Raw genomic sequence first — 20,328 nt, 5'->3', positions numbered from 1 at the left:
CTTTATTTATCTTTCTCACTAACAGCATTCCCTGCACCTCAATGCATTGCAGGACTTGTAGAGCGATGGTGGTGACGACCATACAAATACATGGTTTACTAATTATATAGAATCATAGTAAGTAATAAATTGTGCCCTGTTTCATTCCTGTCAGAAGACCAAGGCGCTTCTGAGTGGAAAGGATTAACAAATGACATTTCCATTGCTTGGGGGATATTGGGTTGGAGGCTCCTTTCATGTCCCCATTAATGTGCCTATTAAAGTTGTACCTATTTATCTTCTTGCATTTGTACACTTTAGAACTGCTAGGTGACTAGGAGCTGGAGCAAATGATGGGAGCTCATCCCATCACACAGCAGCATTCGGGTTTTGAATGTGTTCTAATCACGTGAGCCACCATGCTTCAATGAATTATATATTAATATTTTAATGACAGTATATTGTTGCAAGCCTGTAATGCCGGTTATTCTATAATTCCATGATGTAGGAATAATGTGTAAGTTTATGCCTTGGATTTCTGGGAAGGAACATATGTGAAAGATAGAGCATGTTAGTCCTACTAAAACTAGGCCATGGAGGCAAAATCTTACCCACAATATTTCAATTTAAGATGCATATGGAAAAGTACCAGAATGAAGATTTGGAAAAAAAATTCAACAAGTTATGATTCTCACAACAGAACATGGTTTCCAAAACAACAGATGTTTGCCAGGCAATTGTATTTGAGTGGAAATATACCAGAAATTATAAGGATAGTGCTATGTGGAATTGGCCAACCTTTATTTATTTATTTATAAAATTTTTATGTCGCCCAACTCCCAATGATATTGGATGGTTCTCAAATAAAAACCCCCCAAAATGAAAAAGAATAAAAGATGGCAAAGATGACAAGAATCAGACAGGAATGGGGGAAAAAAACAAAAAAAAACAACACACAACCCAAGGAGTTTTCACTCACCTTGTCTAAAGGTCTGGGAGAAGAATAAGGTCTTTAAGCCCCTTTGAAACACCAGAAGGGTGGGCTATCCAAATTTCATGGGAAATCTCATTCCAGACATTGTTACAAAGAAGACCAATAAACACTTTGTTTAATTAAAGAAAGAAACCTTGAGTGTGCCAAACCTGCCAGATCAAATTGGCTGGGCAGATAGTTTGATAACACTGATTAAACTTTGTTGGAAGAGATATGAATATATGGGAATTGTAATCCTTTGAAGCCATCATATAGAATGAAACATAATACCTGAATTCCTTTGGAACTTAAACCTGCTCTGGTCTGTTAGATTCTGAGTCGGACAGGTATGCATTTGCGTAGATGTAAATGAATGGAACTTTTTAGCTCAGGAAGTAAATAATAACATTTGTAAACCTGCGCTGGTTTGTACATTTGAGTGTCTAGATAATAAGTACATACAAGTAAGTACTTTCTGGCCTCCAGTACAACAAGGACTCCTCTTCACAGCAGTGTTATTGTGCATTCTTTTTGTCCTTGAGTCAGCAGAAAAGTATGTCAGTACAAATTGGTCTGCCTTGACAGACGAGCCCTAGTCAGTGACACTTTTCAGTGACAAGGGCGGTGACTGGTATTGTCCCTACAGATTGGGAAGCTTAAGGAAAGTGACCGGGGGAAGAGATGAGTTTTGACAAATAGCTAGACTCTTGAATTGAACCATCTGCTAAAACCTGGTTCACAAGGTGGGTGGGAGCAGTGAACCCAGAGAGGTGAGGCTGTTCTGCTTTACTTCACAGTGAGTTTGCTTGATGTAGTAGGATTGCTCCTTCCCTGCCCCCTCATTTGAGATTCTCTCTCAACTTCGTTTGAGAGCTACTTCCAAAAATCAATTTAGGCAATAGAGAAGCTGTGGGCCAATCGTGAAAGGTACAGAGAAGGCTGCACTACACCTTCCTAACACATCAGCTCTTTGAAGGGTTACTTTTAAACATTGATCTAGCATTTTTTCAGAAGAGTGGCTACTGTGTTTAATACCGTGTTTCCCTGAAAATAAGACCTCCCTGAAAAAAAGATCTCCCCCCAAAATAATCTTTCCACCAAAAATACGCCCTCCCCAAAAATATTTAACCGCATGCGCAGCCAGTCCCCACCATTTCCTCTCGTTAGGGTTAGGGAGACAGAGCTGGAAATCAGGTAAGATAGAAAGAGGATCCCCGTCTCGCTCCATGCACCCCAAAATAACAAGACCTCCCCGAAAATAAGGCCAAGCGCTTATTTCGGGGTTCAAAAAATATAAGACTGGGTCTTATTTTGGGGGAAACATGGTAGTAGCCTGCCTTTCTCTTGCTATTTCAACTGGCATTGGGGATTTGTGGTTGTGATGAGCCACCTGTTCAGCTGAGAGGTCTCTGGTCCCTGGAAGATGATCTTTGGTACTGGTGACTTAGCAAGGACAGAGAGAGAACTAGTTTGGAAGAATAGGACTGTCCTGTGCCAAAAGCACAATGCCCTTGGGAAATATCGCCCATGGACTGGAGGAGTCATATTCATAGCAACCTGAAGCAAACAAGAACAAGGCAGATCCTAGCCGTTGACTTCATCATCCCCAGTATAATCAATGAGATTGTTCATTCAGCAAGATTTGTGCTGAGACAAAAGGGAAAGCATTCCTTTTAAACTTTGTAGTGGCAATGCAGATAACCATTGTGTCAGAGCTTTTAGCATTCCAGCCAGCACACAAGTAAATAATTCAGCAGAATTCATTATATAGAAGAAACTTCTTTATATACAAAAATATAAAACATGATGCATGCATACAATACCCATGCAGCTCTTGCAACGTGATAGAAGTAGCAAGTACTCTCAAGCAAAGATAAATGAACTCTCACTGCACAGAACAGTTAAGCCAAGCCATGCCCAGGCTCCAAGCCCTCTCACATGGCTCACACAACAAATCCTGTGTCTCAGTCACCAAATAGTTCCCATTGGCTGATTTGTTGCTATTGCTATTCCAGTTCATACATTCTTATACACTGACACTCCTCCCTTTATGACTTAAAATCAAATAACTTAATATTCTTCCCATGGTGCACTCCACCCAATGGCTTGGTCATTACATCTGCCAGATTGTCTTCTGAAGGACAATGAAACAAGCAAATTAATTTACATTTGACGGCTTCTCTTACATTACAATATTTAATATCCACATGCTTGCTTCTATTTTTTACCTGTTGTCATTTTAATGCAAGCAGCATTATCTTCAAACACTGTTACAGCTTCATTTCCCTTTACATTTAAATCCTTTAACAGCTGTACGTACCAAGTTACCTCTGAACGAAGTTCAGATAGAGCAATAAATTCTGCCTCTGCAGTAGAAATGGCCAGTTGTTTGTTTTCTGGATTTCCAACCAATTTAAGCCCCTCCAAATAATACAACAAGTCCAGAATTAGACTTTCTGGTTTTTGGCGTAATCATTGTCGACATAACATTTCAATTTTAATTCTTCAGAGACCTGTATTTGGAGACCCAAATTCACAGTTCCCTTCAAATATCTGAGAATCCTTTTTACACCCATCCAATGCAATTGTATTGGTGCAGCAGTAAAGCAACTTAAGTTGCTTACTGTACAAGCTATGTCTGGTCTGGACCACTGTGACAGATACAGCAAGCTCCCTATTGCTGACTGATATCTCTCTTGATCACAGGTTTCACTTTTGTCCTCACCCGAATTGTTATGAAAATCTGTGCTCATAGGTGTTGGAGCAGATATTATAATCCTTCATGTTATATCTCTCCAACAGCTGTTCAATTTTCCTTCTTTGACTGAGAACATAACCACCTTTCTCAGTTTTTTGTATCTCTACATCAAGATAGTTTTGTATTTCACCCAAATCTTTCAATTCAAACTTTTTCTCTAACTGATTAGCAAATTATTTTACTTGTGACAGAACTTTTGCAATGAAACAGAGATCATTAACAAATGCTGATAATTGACAAACCCCACCTTGTAACTTTCCAGTATATATGCAACTTTCAGCCTTGCAACTCTTGAAGCCAAGACCCTTCGATGCCGTATCTAAACAGATATTCCAATTCCTGGCTGACTGCTTCAGCCCATAAATGGCCTTGTTCAATTTATACACCATGTTAGGCTTTTAACTTTCATACCCTGATGCTTGAATCATGTAAATTTCTTCCTCTAATTCTGCATTGAGGAACGCTGTGGTTATATCAAAATGCCAAATTTTATGGCCACGTGCTGCTGCCAATGCTAGGGCCAACCTTATGCTTTCACACTTTACCGTGGATGTGAATACCTCATCATAGTGCACGTTTTTCCTTTGTGAAAAACTTTGTGCCACTAATCTTGCCTTATATTGGACCTCATTGTTGGGTTGTATTTTCTTTTTGTACACCCATTTACATGTTACGGCTTTGCAACCTTGTAGCAAAGTCATAGATGTGAACACTTTATGTTCACCCATGGATTTCATTTCTTTGTCCATGGCTTCTTTCCACTTCACTTGTTCAATTTTGGGTAATGCCAATACTTCCTGATAGTTTCTTGGCTCATACCATACATTAGAGTGTTCATTGTCTCTAGATCCAAAAGAATCAATTGCCTGGGCACCTGATCACTGCCCTGACACTTGGTGAAACAAACTGGAATAGTTAAATGCTACTTAAAGCTGCCTCTGTAATGGGCTAGGAAGGAAAAAAGGCAAATTCATGAGGGCATGCTATTTACAAATAGGTAGGGGCAATGGTGAAATCCAAATTTTTTTACTACCGGTTCTGTGGGGGTGGCTTGGTGGGGGTGGTGTGGCTTGGTAGGCATGGCAGGGGAAGGATACTGCAAAATCTCCATTCCCATCCCACTCTGGAGCCAGCCAGAGGTGGTATTTGCCAGTTCTCCAAACTACTCAAAATTTCCACTACCGGTTCTCCAGAACCTCTCATAACCTGCTGGATTTCACCACTGGTTAGGGGACAAGAATGTGGCTGACTATGAACACAAAGGAAAGAATAACAGTGTCTCCCTCGAGGAAACAGCACATTAAGCCTATTCTGAAGTGTACTTTGTAAGTTAATTAAGTCTATGAGGGGCTTGGCATACTGATTTCTCTTTGCTTCTGATGAAGTGAATTAAAATTCAAAGAGGCAAAGCCAGGGCTCTGGCGTAGAGTTCCTTGGCCAGAGGTTCTCACTGGTATGGTAAACTAATCATTCCTTGGACTCAATTAGTCATTCATAGTTAGATGTCTATGGAGATTCTCAGTCATCCATGTCATGGTTGTCCCAAAGGTGCCCTTTCAAAAGGCAACTGGACTTTCTTTGTTTCCAAGGAAAAACAGAGAAAGTCCAGTTGCACTTTGAAAAAAGCTCCTTTGGGACAGCCATAGTCAGATTTTTCTTTGGAATGGTTTCCCAATGGACATCTACTCCAGTGGTGAAATGTAAAATTTGTTACTACCGGTTCTGTGGCCGTGGTTTGGTGTGTGTGTGGGGGTTAATGTGACTGGGTGGGTGTGGCCAACATTTTTTTTTTTTTTACTTTTAAAAGCATTTTTTCTTTTTCGGCCGAAGAGGTTGTAGAAAAAATGCTTTTAAAAGCCTCTGACGATCAGGCAACTCAGCTGGGATCGCCAGAGGCTTTTAAAAGCATTTTTTTTCCTACAGCCTCTTCGGCTGAAGAGGTTGCAGGAAAAAATGCTTTTAGAAGCCTCTGACGATCCCAGCTGAGCTGCACGATCATCAGAGGCTTTTTTTTTTTACTTTCAAAAGCATTTTTTTGGCCGAAGAGGTTGTAGAAAAAATGCTTTTAAAAGTAAAAAAAAAAGCCTCTGATGATCGCGCGGCTCAGCTGGGCATGGGGGGGCAGGGATTTTTGCTACCGGTTCTCCAAACCACCTGCCGCCACCACTACCGGATTGGGTGATCCGGTCTGAACCGGGAGCATTTCACCCCTGATCTACTCCCTGCTAGATTTTTAAAAGACAGAACCACTTTGAAGAAGGACCTTCTCTTAAGCTTGTATATTTATTCTTTTTGCTATTTTTTGTCTTTTTTTTTTGTTAGCTCTGGTTTGTGTCATTTTTGATGGCCCCTCTTTGGGATTTTCATCAGCTTGTAGATGTTTTAACTTGTTTTATTTTCTACATAAGCTGTGAGAGTCATTTGATTGCAGCACATTAGAAATTTGATAAATAAATGAATGCTTCCTTTTGTCCTGAATCCACTTCATTGAGTCATTCTGAGTCCTATACTTACAAGAAATGGAGAGGAAGGAATAGTCTGTCCATTTCCTTCATACTAATTTTATAAAAATGTGTCAAGAATCCACCCCTTTTAGTCATCTTTTTTCTTAAACCAAAGAACCTCAAACCTCAAACACCCTCAGCTTCTCCTTGGAGGGATTGCATCCCCCCACCACTTTTACAACCCTTTTTTCATCTTGCAGATTTTATTTATTCATTTATTTAACGGTAGCATCTACAGAGGTCATGCAATCACTGAGTAAGTTGAGGACAGCTGGTCCTCAACTTACGACCGCAATTGAGCCCAAAAATTTATGTTGCTGAGAGAGAAATTTGTTAAGTATGTTTTGCCCCATTTTATGACTTTTCTCACCACAGTTGTTAAGTAAATCACTGTGGTTGTTAAATTAGTAACATGGTTGTTAAGTGAACCTGGCTTCCCTGTTAACTTTGCTTCTCAGAAGGTCGCAAAAGGTGATTACATGACCCCGGGACACTGTAATGGTCATAAGTATGAAACAGTTGACAAGCATCTGAATTTTGATCACATGATCATGGGGATGCTGCAAAGGTCATAACTGTGAAAAATGGTCACATCACTTTTTTCAGTGCCACTGTAACTTTGAATGGTCACTAAATGAACTCTTGTAAGTCGAGGACTATCTGTATATCAGTGATTGCATGACCTCTGTTGATGCTATATGCTAAATAAATAAATAAATAAATAAAATCTTGTGGTATTAATAAAGTACTTAATAAAGAACAATTAGAAATGTATGAGTATATTCCAAATGCAATTGTATTGTGGGTATATATCAAAAGGCATAATCATTTTCATGGCTTTATGATATTTGTCCCTCCTGCCCCATAAATCATCTGACTATGTACAGAGAGCCAGTTAGGTGTAATAATTGAGGCACCAAGTTAGAAACTGCCCCCCACCCCCCAAGTTCTAGTCCTACCTTGGGCCAGTCACTTGTCTCAGTTCTAGAAAGGAGGCGATAGCAAACCAGTTCTGATAAACTTTGCCAAGAAAATTGCAGGGACCAGTCCAGGCAGTCATCAGAGTCAACACTGACTGAATGGTACAAAAAAAAAAAAAAAAAAAAAAAAAAGTATGGAAGAAATGTGCCTGCATAAAGTTAGCCCAAGCATCTCTAACATTACATCTATTTCAATACAATCCGTTCAAAATCATTACATTTATACATTAACTTAGAGAGGGGTTGGGTTTTTTTGTATCAAATTGTTTTTTTCTGAACTATACAATAATGTGTATTACAGACTATTGCTAAATAGCTCTTCTGGACCTTCTCTCCAATTTTAATTCAGAACTGAAGTCATTATCTCAGCAACAACTTCGAATTTTTGCCTATCTGAAGCCAGAAATCTGATCTGAAGCTTATCTTCCAAAACCGCCCTCCACTTTAAAAAAAAAAAAACAAATTGACCACTGTCTTCCAATCCTTGGACAACATTTCATTTGGTCACTCTCTCTTGGAGACCATTGATAGGTTGTCCTGTCTTGTTCCACCTTGTCCTGCCTCACCCAGAAGTGTCCAAATGTTAAAATCTTTTATCTTTGGTCACATGTTTACTTCTTGTCCATTCCAGTTGCTTTTCTTGGAAACCCAGAATGATGTCAGAATAGGGGTGTGCTCACAAGCAAACAGGTAAGATATAAAGACCCTGGAAGGCAAAAGGTAGAGGGACAATTAAGAAGTGGGAAAGCACCTAACTTGGAGCAGGATGAAGCAGCGTGAGTAGAAGCTGCTGTAGGGCGTTGTATTCTCTTGCTCTGAAGTGGAAAGTTGGGTTGTCTGGGTGAGCAACGTCTTAGGTTTAGATAGCTGAGGAAAGGGATTATTCAACCAGCTGGCCTTTAGAAAAGGGGAGATCACAGACTAAGGCTGATATCTGTAGTGGCTTTGGGATGATCTGCGTAGAGACTTTGGGATGATATCTATAGAGACTTTGGGAAGCAATGTAAGTTCTGAAGACAAATGTTGCTCAGTGCAATTCACTGCTGAGCTCTCATCAGTGGAAGCAGCCTCTACTGCTGAGTTGTGCTGAAAATCAGGAATCTTGTTTGGGTGCTTGAATGAAAACTGAGAAGGTTGTTTTGTTGTTTTGTTTTTTTCATCTGTCCAAGATTCTTAATAGCTTCCCTTGCTGATTCAGGATTTTTTTTTGTTGAATTTCTATGGTATGCTTAGTCCACCTAGGAACAGAGGGCAGATATGTTGATCATGTTTTGCCCACTGTAGTAAGTAAAGTAAGAGAATGCCTGGGGCCTGCTAGGATGTCAACAAGGCTGTGCATGCTTAGAGTGGGTGAGTCCAGGATTGCCACTTGATTTTTCTTTCCTGGCAGGGCAATGGTAGAATTTAAATAGGTGGTGCTCCCCAACACAAGGATGTAAAACTGTAGGATCTGTGCCAAGAACAAAATGCTGTTCACCTTGCACTAGCAAGAATTTTTGGCATGAGGCAGAAATGAGAGAAACGGGGCATTGGAACTTGATTGTTTGGAGAAATGTTTTCATGTCTATTCCCTGTAAATTGCTATTACTGTATATTTGCCAAGATGAAATTCTCAGAAGCCCACCCAAACAGAGTTTTCTCGGTGTACATTGTTACAGAAGGAAGGGGCGCACGTTAGTATCAAGTGTGGGCATGTGGGAGCTTTATGGATGAATTTATCAACAATTCATCATATTGGTTGCATGGAATATCAGTAGCATCCCTTTTCAGGCAGGTTTGCCTTGACCGTGACAACAGCCATAAACTAAGATACGTTGCTTCTTGTAGCCCTAATTTAAATAGCTAATATTCTATTTTCCTTTTGGTTGAGCGGCTTGGGCAAGTCCCTTTAGACTCATTCTGCTCCAGGGTATAAATAAACAAAGTTTCCCCTTTTTCTCAGGAAAGGAAGTAGCATATCACTCTGGCTAGGTTATGTGTGTGATCTCACAACCTTGCTGCCTGGCTCAAATTCCTACGGCAGGTGTGTGTGTCCTTCTACTACAAGATAGCTATCTCTAATGTCAACGAGGATGAGGAATGACCAGAGGAAGAGAAAGGGTTAATGGAAAGCATAAACAAAAATATGCTCCGAATCTGGCCTCATTCAAAATAACTTTTTAAGAACAAGTTTTAAATGTTTTTTTAATGATTTCTGACTTTTTAAAATTACAACCTACCCCTGCAAAGGTTATTTAATAGGCAAGTTACTAAATAAAATGAAAACCCTCTTACCCAGATATTTAAATGTGCAAGTAGGTCAACAGACAAATGATAGAATTTTTCTGAGCTAACTTTTCCTTTGGTAAAAATAAATAAAAAGAGACAATATAGCATGCTATAAAGCAAAGCACCATTTCCTCCAAAAGAGCCTTAAAAACGTCTATCCTTTATAAAACAAAATAAAGAAAAATAGCTGCATGGCAGTGCTTTGCTTGGAAAAATGGTAAATTGCTTAGAAAAGAATGTAGATCCCATCTTGCAAAGAACACTGCAATCAGGAGTATTACTTTTATAGAATGTAGAAGGTATGTAACTGCATGGAAGTCATTTTGTCAATTTTCTTTTTCTTTATTACAGCCTAAGGCTAGAAATAGAAGGTATAACTAAAAACAATTAAATAAAAGTAGACTAATATAGGCAATTGTTGGTTCAGTGTTCTCAACCTGTGGTACATGGACCTCTGGGGGCCCAAGATATTGTCACAGGGGGTCCGCAAAAGCTTGAAGAAATGTTATGATTTAAATCTTGAATTAAGTCTTGGGTGGGTCTGTGGCCATAGTTGTGGCCATAAAATGTATTTAAAGGGGTCCATGGTGAAGAAAAGGTTGAGAACCACTGATATAGTTGATATAAAAAGTATGTTACAACTATGAGAGACTTACCCCAATATGATGTCAAATTTTCAGGGCTGCTGTTCAGTATTTTACTCTGATTTGAGTTACAATTTACAATCTTAAAAAAAGATGAAGATATAAGGAATGTCAGATCCCCTAGGGCACTGTTGTAAAAGAAGTGGGATATAGGCATTATGAATATCTCTAGAGAAGGCACAATAAAATGACACATTTTGGAGGGCATGTTTCTTAAATAGTAGACATTACTGCCTCCCTGTAGTAATGCCGAAGGCAAAATATTATGCCTTGTCCAAAAGAGGCCTCTTCTTAGTTTGGAGAATGTCAAGTGAAGAGAGAGAATTGACTGTTTCCCAAAAGCTCTTTGTCATTCAAGTCCTATTTCTCAGTGACAAGGTATTTACTTCTGCCTGAAATTCAATGACATTAAATCTTTGGAGAAGTTGTGTTTGGTACGGTCATAGCCCAAGGTTCCTAGAGGCTCTGACAATAACCCATAAGTCATTATGTTTTGTTCCATGATGCTGTTCCACTCAATGGGCAACCATTGATTATTATTAATAGGAGTAATTTCAAGAGGGAAGAACTGGATTTTCAGCTAATAGTTCATCATCAACTTCAGTGTCCTAACCTCAATTTTTGGCATCCCTTTTTCTAGACTGAGGAGGGCACTGGCAACCCCACTGAGTGCTGTAATTAGAGATCTTAGAAATTTTGTTTGGAGCACTTTAGGCAAGACCCATTGATAACCATTTATTAAGGGCTTCCACACAATTGTTCAATATGTTAAATGTCTTTTGGACTCCAATGTATTCTGAGAAAGCCTGTTGGGATGGCAAATACAGCTGTAGCTCATTTTGCAGAGCATTTATTTGCTTATCATTTATATTTTAGTTCAACAACAGCTCAAGACATCTAAGGTAGCTTTCAATCATACTTGGCATACTTGCTATTCTAGGAGACTAGTATTTTGCCTACATTTTCAAGCCGGACTTTTTAGAAATGTGTCTGAACTTAAGTTAGTTCACTTATACTTTGTCACTGAATTATGTTTACTTGTTATTACCTATAAAATAAATGTCCTATCAAAATCAAATGCAAATTATATAATTCCATCCTAATTTCATTACAAAAAAAATCTAAACTCAATACATATTTCTCACAAAGCAAGAAAATAACAATAAATCAAAATTTTAAGTAGTGAGCTAAGGTTTGTAGCATCTCCCTTTCCTTCTGGAGGGATTTTGGATACTTAAAAGGATCTTTACAACTAAAATAAGAGTGTTTAAGTGCTTCAGTTCATGAATTGCTTCAAATATTGAGAAAAAGAAGCTTCTATAATCCAACTGTTTAAATGAAATGAAAAGAGAGTTTGTTGAATGTTCTTCAGTGCAGTAATTTCTCAGGCACTTTCACACTGTCACAATTTTTACTACTCAATCCTTCAGTTTGGTGACAAGCCATATCATGACATCTTCACTTCCATTAACTTCCTGATCCCAAGAATAAAAAGTAAAAAAAAAAAATCACTGTTTTAAATTGAGTTGCTACAGGGCCTGGAGAAACATTTCCCCCAATTCTTAATTTGCCGCAAAGAAACATGTAATAAATTATATCTCCTTTCACATCTAATTCTTTATATATTTGTGTGGTCCAATACAAAAAAAAGAAGAATAAGAAGAAAAAAAAAAGGGGGGGGGGAGTACAAAGTTATCAAACTTTCTTTCCTTCAGAAAGATGTGTTTGAGTGGCTGAAGTTGCAGGAGATGGAAAGAGGAAGAGGTACCTCAAAATAGGTGCATGAATCTACCATCCCCAGAAAGCCTCAGTATTGCAAAGAGAGTACCACCATAGTTTTACCATGGTTTCAAATAAATTATGCTAAGCCAGACATACACCAGTTCAACTCTGTCATGGAATGGTGGCAATCAGTAATTTCAAATGGTGGCAGACTCCTTGTCCCTCAACTAGCAATTTTATGTTCCATTGTATTATCATCACCCTGCTCCTATCTGACAGCCTCTATATGCATTGAGATGGATGGAAACTCCAAAAATCGAAGTTCCAATGTATCTATAAGATGTCAGTTGAAGAAGACTAATTTTGATGTTGGGCACTTTTGTGGAAATGCAACCCTTTGGGTATTTGAAAGTAAATCTGGCTGAGTCCATCTAATGACCAGCACTCATGCAAAAAAGCACTTATAGTTGTACTGTACAGTTAGCTTTAATGGCATCTCATAATGGTTCAATGCTCACATCCTGTAGGACAGCAAAAATTGGTATTGCTGATGTCATTGATGGCTGTTGGCTGGAGTTTATCTCAAGGCTGCCCCATTGGACCTGGACCCACCTGTTTGGAAGAATTGCCCAATGCTATCTCAATCATCAATCGCTTGAAGAAGAGCCTGAAGGACTTTTACAAGACCTTAGTGGTACGTACAAGAGCTGATGGTAGGCTCTTTCTTCTCCCATGAATTGTGCCTTCTGCTCGACTAAGGTTCATGTACTTAACTATTGTAGGAACTGGCAACATTTTTACCATTTAGGGTAAAGACATACCATCACCTTGTCCTCATGTGGATGAAGTTGCATGGTGTACTGTAGTAGTATTTTTGCGTAAGCTGACAACGAGCAGCAGCAATTTCAAGGTATATTAAATGTGAAAAGCTTCATTGTCCTTACTGATAGAAGCATAGTCTTCTGTGCTTCTGGGGAGGGAGGGGTGTTAGCATCAGCCCAACATATATTACCCACATTAGATATGCCTCTCTCCCTCCAGTGTCTTTTATTTTCTTTATCAAGAGCTAGCAAAAAAGCTGGAGTTCAAAAGAAGGCTAAGCAGGGAAAACAGAAAAGTTCAGAGCTTGCAGAACTGGCCTTTTCAGGCCTGTAGCAGAAGAGCCATAAGCCCATTTTGGGTTGGCTGTGAGAAAAATTAGCTACCATTTAATTTACATACCTTTTTTTGTTGAATTGTTTGCTTTTGATAGATATATTGATTTCCCAGAAGGTGCTTTCTTTTTTCTTTTTTCAAAATTTTTATTCATAAGCATTTTTGAAAGACAGTGCCTTGTCAGGATAACATTTACAAATAGAGCAAAAAAAATATTGATAGTAAATCTTAACATACAAACTATGGTAATAATTATAATAATAATATAATACCATTAATTATAATAGTGTAACCAAAAAACGTAAACTAAATTTCTTCTTACATTAGCTTATTTACATTTTTATCCCTTACTATAATTATGGTTTTAATACATCTTTATTTTCCATACTAACAATTATTAACATTCATATTCTTACTTTCTCTCATTTCTACCTCTTGTCTCTATCCATTCATAAAATGTATTCCATGTCCGATAATATTCTGAGTCTTCTTTATCTTTAATTTTTAAAGTTAGTCTATTCATTTCAGCACAAATTTTCCTAATTATATCCTTGTCTGATGGGGTGTTCACATTTTCCCAATATTTAGCATATATAATTCTTGCTGCTGTCAATATATGTACACTAAATATATAGTTGCTTTATCATAACTTTCTGATAGTATACCTAAAAGACATGTTTCTGGTTTAAATTCAATATTTTGCTCAGTTATCATTTCCAATCCAGTTATATATTTTCTCCCAGTATTTTCTTACTTTACTGCACGTCCACCACATGTAATAGTAGGTGCCTGGAGTCTGGTTGCATTTCCAGCATTTAGCAGACAGATTGCTGAACATGTGCAGAAGGTGCTTTCTGATCAAATGCCTGTCTTCCAAGAGATCAATACACCCCTGCCTACAAGCTCCATTCTGATTTTTTTTTTGCCACAGAACTATCCATTTTCCATTTGGGAGAGCACAGTTTGTAACTTTGAATGGTCATTAAACAAATGGTTGTAAGTCAAGGACTACCTGTATTCTAGAGCTATCAGTAGTTCAAGAGAATGATAGTCCTATAGACATATGGCAAAATAATCACTGCAATAGGAATCGTAATAATAGTGTTAGTGATCTTCTGACTGGTTGGTTAGACAGGAGTAGGCTGTAGATGGAAAGAGATGTCCATCTGCATGCCCAGTATATCCTAACTGGGAAAATTGGTTGGTTTGTTTTGACAAAGGAATATTGATCTCCTAGTAGATCAATTGTTTTTTTGTTAACTCAGTCAAGAAATCTAGGTAAATGTCTGGTGAGATGCAACAAGAGCTCTGTCCTGGCACATATAAGGACCAAAGGGTGTTGCTTTTCCCATTAGTAGGAGACTTTGAGTAGAAGGGAAAAGGAAGCTAGGGAATCTACCAATTATTACTCTGAAAGTATCCTGCATTGAATTTGTGAGTAAAGCATCACTGTCTAGCTTTGTGGCTGAGGCACAGTGAAGCCTGGCTGTGTGAGCAGGGCAGTAGATGCTTGCTAACCTAATTTTCCACTGACTCAAGAAAGGGAGGAATGCATGTTAACTTGATCATGAGGAAGTACCCTTAAAGTGGTGGCACAGTGGTTACAATGCGGTATTGCAGGCTACTTCTGCTGAATTCCGGCTGCCAGCAGTTCGGCAGTTTGATTCTCATTGGCTCAAGGTTGACTTAGCCTTCCATCCTTCCGAGGTCGGTAAAATGAAAATCAAGATTGTTTGGGGGCAATAGGCTGACTCTGTAAACCACTTAGGGAGGGTTGTAAAGCACTGTGAAGTGATATATACGTCCAAGTGCTATTGCTATTACTGGGCAATTCTTCCCCTTCTAAAAGATCATTCGTACTTCTACAAATCCTGCTTCAAGCCAGGAGACATCCCCCCTCTTCTGTGTGGATAATACAAGGTCAGCCTTTAGGAATATGAGATCACAACTAGAAGATTATCTTTATCATGAACCAAAGGAATGAAAAGCATTCATTACTGTTTTTACAACTGAAATTACTTACGGCCAATTCTTTAATCCAGGCTTTGTTCTTCTTTTTCTAATTTGCAGGATGAAGGCTTTGGAGTTAGAGAGTTAAGAGGACCTGTATGTACTGGTGGTTTCAGAGACCAGTTGGTGGATATGGTAAGAAGGCATTTGAATAGATGGGAAGAAGCTGCTTCATAAGCCTGAAGGCTGCTACAGACTTAGTTCAGAATTGCCTCTTTGGCGAAGAGGTTGTAAAAAAATGCTTTCAAAAGCCTCTGACGATCCCAGCTGAGTTGCCTGATCGGCAGAGGCTTTTTTCTTTTAAAAGCCTCTGCTGATCAGGCAACTCAGCTGGGATCGTCAGAGGCTTTTAAAATAAAAAAAGCCTCTGCTGGTCAGGCAACTCAGCTTGGATCGTCAGAGGTATTTAAAAGAAAAAAAGCCTCTGCTGATCAGGCAACTCAGCTGGGATCATCAGCTGACGATCCCTTTGATGATCCCAGCTGAGCCGTGCAATCATCAGAGGCTTTTTTTTAACTTTTAAAAGCATTTTTTCGGCCGAAGAGGTTGTAGAAAAAATGCTTTTAAAAATTAAAAGAAAAAGACTCTGATGATTGTATGGCTCAGCTGGGCATGGGGGGGGGGGGCAAGGATTTTTGCTTGGTTCTCCGAACCACCCGCTTCCATCGCTACTGGATCAGGCAATCCGGTCTGAACTGGGAGCATTTCACCCTTGCAATGTACACAGGGAAAATGGGGTGCTTTGAGCCAAGTACTGTTGAGGTTCCTGGCATTTGTGAAGTTGGAGACTGTTTTTTTAAAAAATAATCAGCTGAAGATCTGTTCTAACTGGATGGCAAGCCTACAGCTCCTTTCTATGAGGTGTAGAGACCTTCCCTCTCAATCACAGATGCTATTGGAATAAAGCAATGATATCCTTGGCAAGAGTTGCATTGTTACAAGCGAAAGGTTTGTATTCTTGCAGCTCCAGAGTAGGACTTTATGAGTTCATGAAGGCCCTGAATTTTGTTCCCATCAAGGACAAAGATTTTTCTTCTGCTTGAAAATGTCGCTAAAACATTTCTTCACTAGTGGTTTTTAGAGTCTTCTAATGTCATAAAAGCCACCACTGAAAAATATAAGCCTTGTCCTCATGACTGTTATACATGCACTGTGGTTAGATGAGGCTAATGCTAGGAAGGGATATACTGTAAATCACCAATGAAGAAATGACCTGAATCTGGCCAGTAATGTCCTTGCTTAGTGTCTCTCTCCCCTTCCTCCATTTGTATCACAGGATACACGGTTGTGCCAATACAGCAGATGCTTTCAGCATTTTGCAGGTATCGTTGGAGAGTCCAGGGCACTGCAACCCAGCATTGAATATTGTCGGAAGTACCTCAATCAATTGGAAAATACTATTAAAAAAATGAAGGTAAGAGTGGTTCCTAATTACTGGTTTTCCAAAATGACTTTCAGTCTCTGCATGTTACAAAAGAAGAGTGGTCCTAGAGCAAAAATTTGGGAAATTTTAGCAAGCTCCACAATGGGATTATCTAGAATCAGACTTTTTAAAAAATCACATTGAATAGGATTCTCTCCCATTTCATTTGCATATCTCACCCTACCTCACACTCAACATTGCTGAATCTGTAAAAGTAAATTGGGACAGTTGACTCTTTCTCTTGTACAGGTTATTTATTTATTTATTTATTTATTTATTTATTTATTATTTATTTATTTATTTATTTATTTATTTATTTATTTATTTATTTATTTATTTATTTATTGGTTCGATTTATATGCCGCCCTTTTCCAGAGACTCAGGGCGGCTTACAATGCATTAAGCAATAGCCTTCATTCTTTTGTATATACCTGCTTAGTAGGGCTTTTGCCCCCCCCCCCCCCCCCGTGGTGTTCTTTTTTATACAAAGTCAGCTTATTGCCCCCACAAACCAGGTCCTCATTTTACCTACCTCAAAAGGATGGAAGGCTGAGTCAACCTTGAGCCTGGTAAGATTTGAACTTGCAGTAATTGCAGGCAGCTGGTGTTACTTAACAGTGGTTTAGTCTGCTGCACCACCAAGGCTCTTCTTAGAATATTAAATTGGGACTCAGGAGGAGAAACCTAAATTCAGAAGTTCATATGAACATGAAGTTCATTAGATGACTCTGGGTTATGTGCTCTCTTCCTCAGTCCAACCTAGACTCATAGAATTGTTATTGGGGGTCTTAAGCTCCTTAGAGAAAAGATAGATAGTCATGTAATTTTTTTTTCTTTCTTCAGCCACACCCCTCAGCCTTGTGTACCACATACTGCAGAATCTCCTGGTCCTCCACGGATCTCCGATGGCAGGACCTCATCAAAGGACCCCACCTGGCCCAGGAATTGCTTGCATATTTGGAGCAGCTCAACCTTTCTTGTAGCTGAGATGACCAGCAGGATGGAACTGAATGATTATTGCCTTAGGTCATGCAGCTGAGGTCAAAGTTTTCTTAGGAAAGATCGACATCATTTATTTTATACTTTGTTATAGTGGAAAGGCAGTTTCTATATATGTTGAAACGGTGTTTTGTAGAAGCAGAAATGATCTGTAATAGTGCAATACTGTACATATCTTTTTAGGAAGTCAGTCTCGTTGAGTTTAATGGCTCGCTCTCATCTGGAATGAAGTAAATGCTTCAGGAAAGTTGACACAATGTGCAACTTAGAGATGAAAGCAGCTGAATTGATTTTTGTTATTTGATTATTTATATATAAATATAATAATAATAATAATAATAATAATAATAATAATAATAATAATAGTAATAAATATTTTTGTTTGGTTAGCCATTATGTTCTCTGGTATCTGTAAGGATAGAGTACAAAACTTTTAACATTTTTTAAAATAAACTTGGATTCTTTTCTAAGTAGTTGGTTGCACTGTGTTTCTCAAAGGAATAGAAATTTCCTAAGATTGATTTGAACATTCTTACTGACTAAAATAATGTATGTACATTGCTGTGTTGTCTAATCAGTTGCTTCCATATAATTCCATAATTCCATGAGTGATCCCACCTATTACCTCATCATAAAGTTTGATAGTGAAATAACTATTTATTTGGAAGTCTTGAAAGACTTTCAAGATAATAGCGTGAATGGTTCACAGAAAATTGCATCTCTCTTTCAGAAAGAAAAATAGTAGGAGTTCACTTTATTCAGGTACCTTCATCCTGCTGTGTTAGTCTCATATTCATCCATAAATATCAGGCAGACAAGTAGTACTTAATGTAGCCAATGCTCTTTCTCAGTAGGATTATAGAAATGATGCTTGCTAAATCTTAAGAAAGCTACATTGGCATAAGTGATAATCCTGAAATTAGCCAATTTAGACAGTGTTCAAAATAAAATGAATGCTCTTGAGTTGGAATATTGCAACTAGCTATACAGTTTATTTATTTAGAAAAAAAGGATGCTTTAAAAAAAAGCAATTGAAAACATAAGAAACCAGGATTATGGCTAGGTTTCAGACAGCATTGCTCTCTGGTTGTTGTTAATTAATAATATTATATCAATAGTCCATTGCTAACAAGCCTCAGTGGCTCACTGAAATGGGAGAAATTATTATTTTTTCCCTAGAAGACCATACAGTTAGGCTAATGCCCATTTGCAGTCTAAATAATTTAACCCAGCTTAATCATTCCTCCCACTTGTTTGTGAGAACGAGTTTAGGAACACTTTTACACAACACTGTTTCCACTCTCCTGTAAACCAACCAGAATGTGCAAACTCATTGTTCAGTCAATGCTTTGTCCTCTGAGTTACTCAAGCAGCAATTCGCCTCTCTCTTACTTTGTGCCTATAACACAGGTGGGCAACTATGGCCCCTTTATGACCTGTGGATCAGCTTTCAATTGAAGTCCTCAGATCATAAAGGGGCAACCCACCTCTAGTCTATAAGGGCAATTTTAAAGATGGCAGTACTCTCCTGCCCTCTGCTCCCCCCCACACACGCTTCATGTTGCTGTGATGGGAGGTTAAGGGCAGTTATTATGGGAAGAGCTAATATTATAAATTGTTTCTTTGTCAAAGAGGGTGCTCCTATGGCTGCCTGATCTGAAGGAGGCAGTTGGTCCACCCCTTTCTCAAGAGGCCATCCCTTGACCTCACAATATTAGGCAAGCTTTGTCCAGTCTCCAATCTTCCCTTTTTAGGGAAGATCATTGAGGGGGTGGTTGGCACAGAGATACAAAGGGCCTTGAATAAAATAGATTATCTGGGTCCTTTTCAAGCAGGGTAGAGGTTGGGGTACAGCACTGAAATGATGTTGGCTGCACTTGTGGATGATCTTTGGAGAGCTTGAGATGGGAGTGGTTCAACCATTCTGGCCCTCCTGGAGCAGTGACTTTTGATAATTTTTTAAATCCATTCATTTATTTATATGCCACCTTTATTTTTATAAATAATTCAAGGTGGCGAACATACCCAGATTTCCTTCCTCATCCTATTTTCCCCACAACAACAATCCTGTGAGGTGGGCTGGGCTGAGTGAGAGCAACTGCCCCAAGTCAAAGTATTGTTCTGGATGATCTTCGGGGATTCAGAGTGGGATGGTGGTTCTCCTCCTTCCTCCTAGCTACTTCCTCAGTGTTGGTGCAAGGGGGAAGGTCAAGGCCTAGGGCACCGCAATGTGGGTGGCCTTAGGGCTTCAGCCTTTTGCTTGACCTTTTAAACATAATGAAACCGTTGGGGGTGGTCATCTGTCAGTATCGTCAATCTGCTGGTGATATTACTCCACCCCTAGATGGACTGTTGATAGTACGGCAGTGTTGGCCAAGGATCTTGGTGGGGAGGAATTGGCTTTGATACTCAACCTTGGCAAAAAAGAGTGGCTCTTGGCTTTTGGCCACCCATGCCCAGATTTCATTTTTGACTCTGGACAGAGTAGGAATCTCCCAAATCATGTTAGTATGCAATTTGGAGTCCTCCTACTAGACTCATATGTCTCCTGCTCAAAGAGCAGGGGGGCAGCACATTTGCACAGATTCATCGTGTACCAATTGCACCCTTCCCTGGACTAGGAGGCTTTGTTCAAGTCACTCATGCCTTGGTAATTTTCCATTTGGATTACTGCAGTGTGGTCTACCTGGGGCGGCCTCTGAAGGCTACCCGGAAGGTTGCATTGGGAAAAGAGAATGGTATAAATGCAAACTTCCAGTTCAGGCTCCAGGAATGGAATAGCTGGCAGCTGGGGAGGGAAGAGCTAGGACTTAGGGGGCAAGGCAAGGCAGAGATTCCCTTCAGTGAGCACAAATCACTCACAAGCTTCCAACCACCCTGCTTTAGATGAAACTTCAACTTTACTCCAATTTC

This window comes from Pituophis catenifer, unplaced genomic scaffold, assembly GCF_029215685.1.
Source record: "Pituophis catenifer annectens isolate HBS135680 unplaced genomic scaffold, rPitCat1.0.hap2 SCAF_1, whole genome shotgun sequence".
Classification (NCBI taxonomy): domain Eukaryota; kingdom Metazoa; phylum Chordata; class Lepidosauria; order Squamata; family Colubridae; genus Pituophis; species Pituophis catenifer.
The sequence above is the reverse complement of the archived record's forward strand: the minus strand, read 5'-3'. Positions refer to the sequence as shown.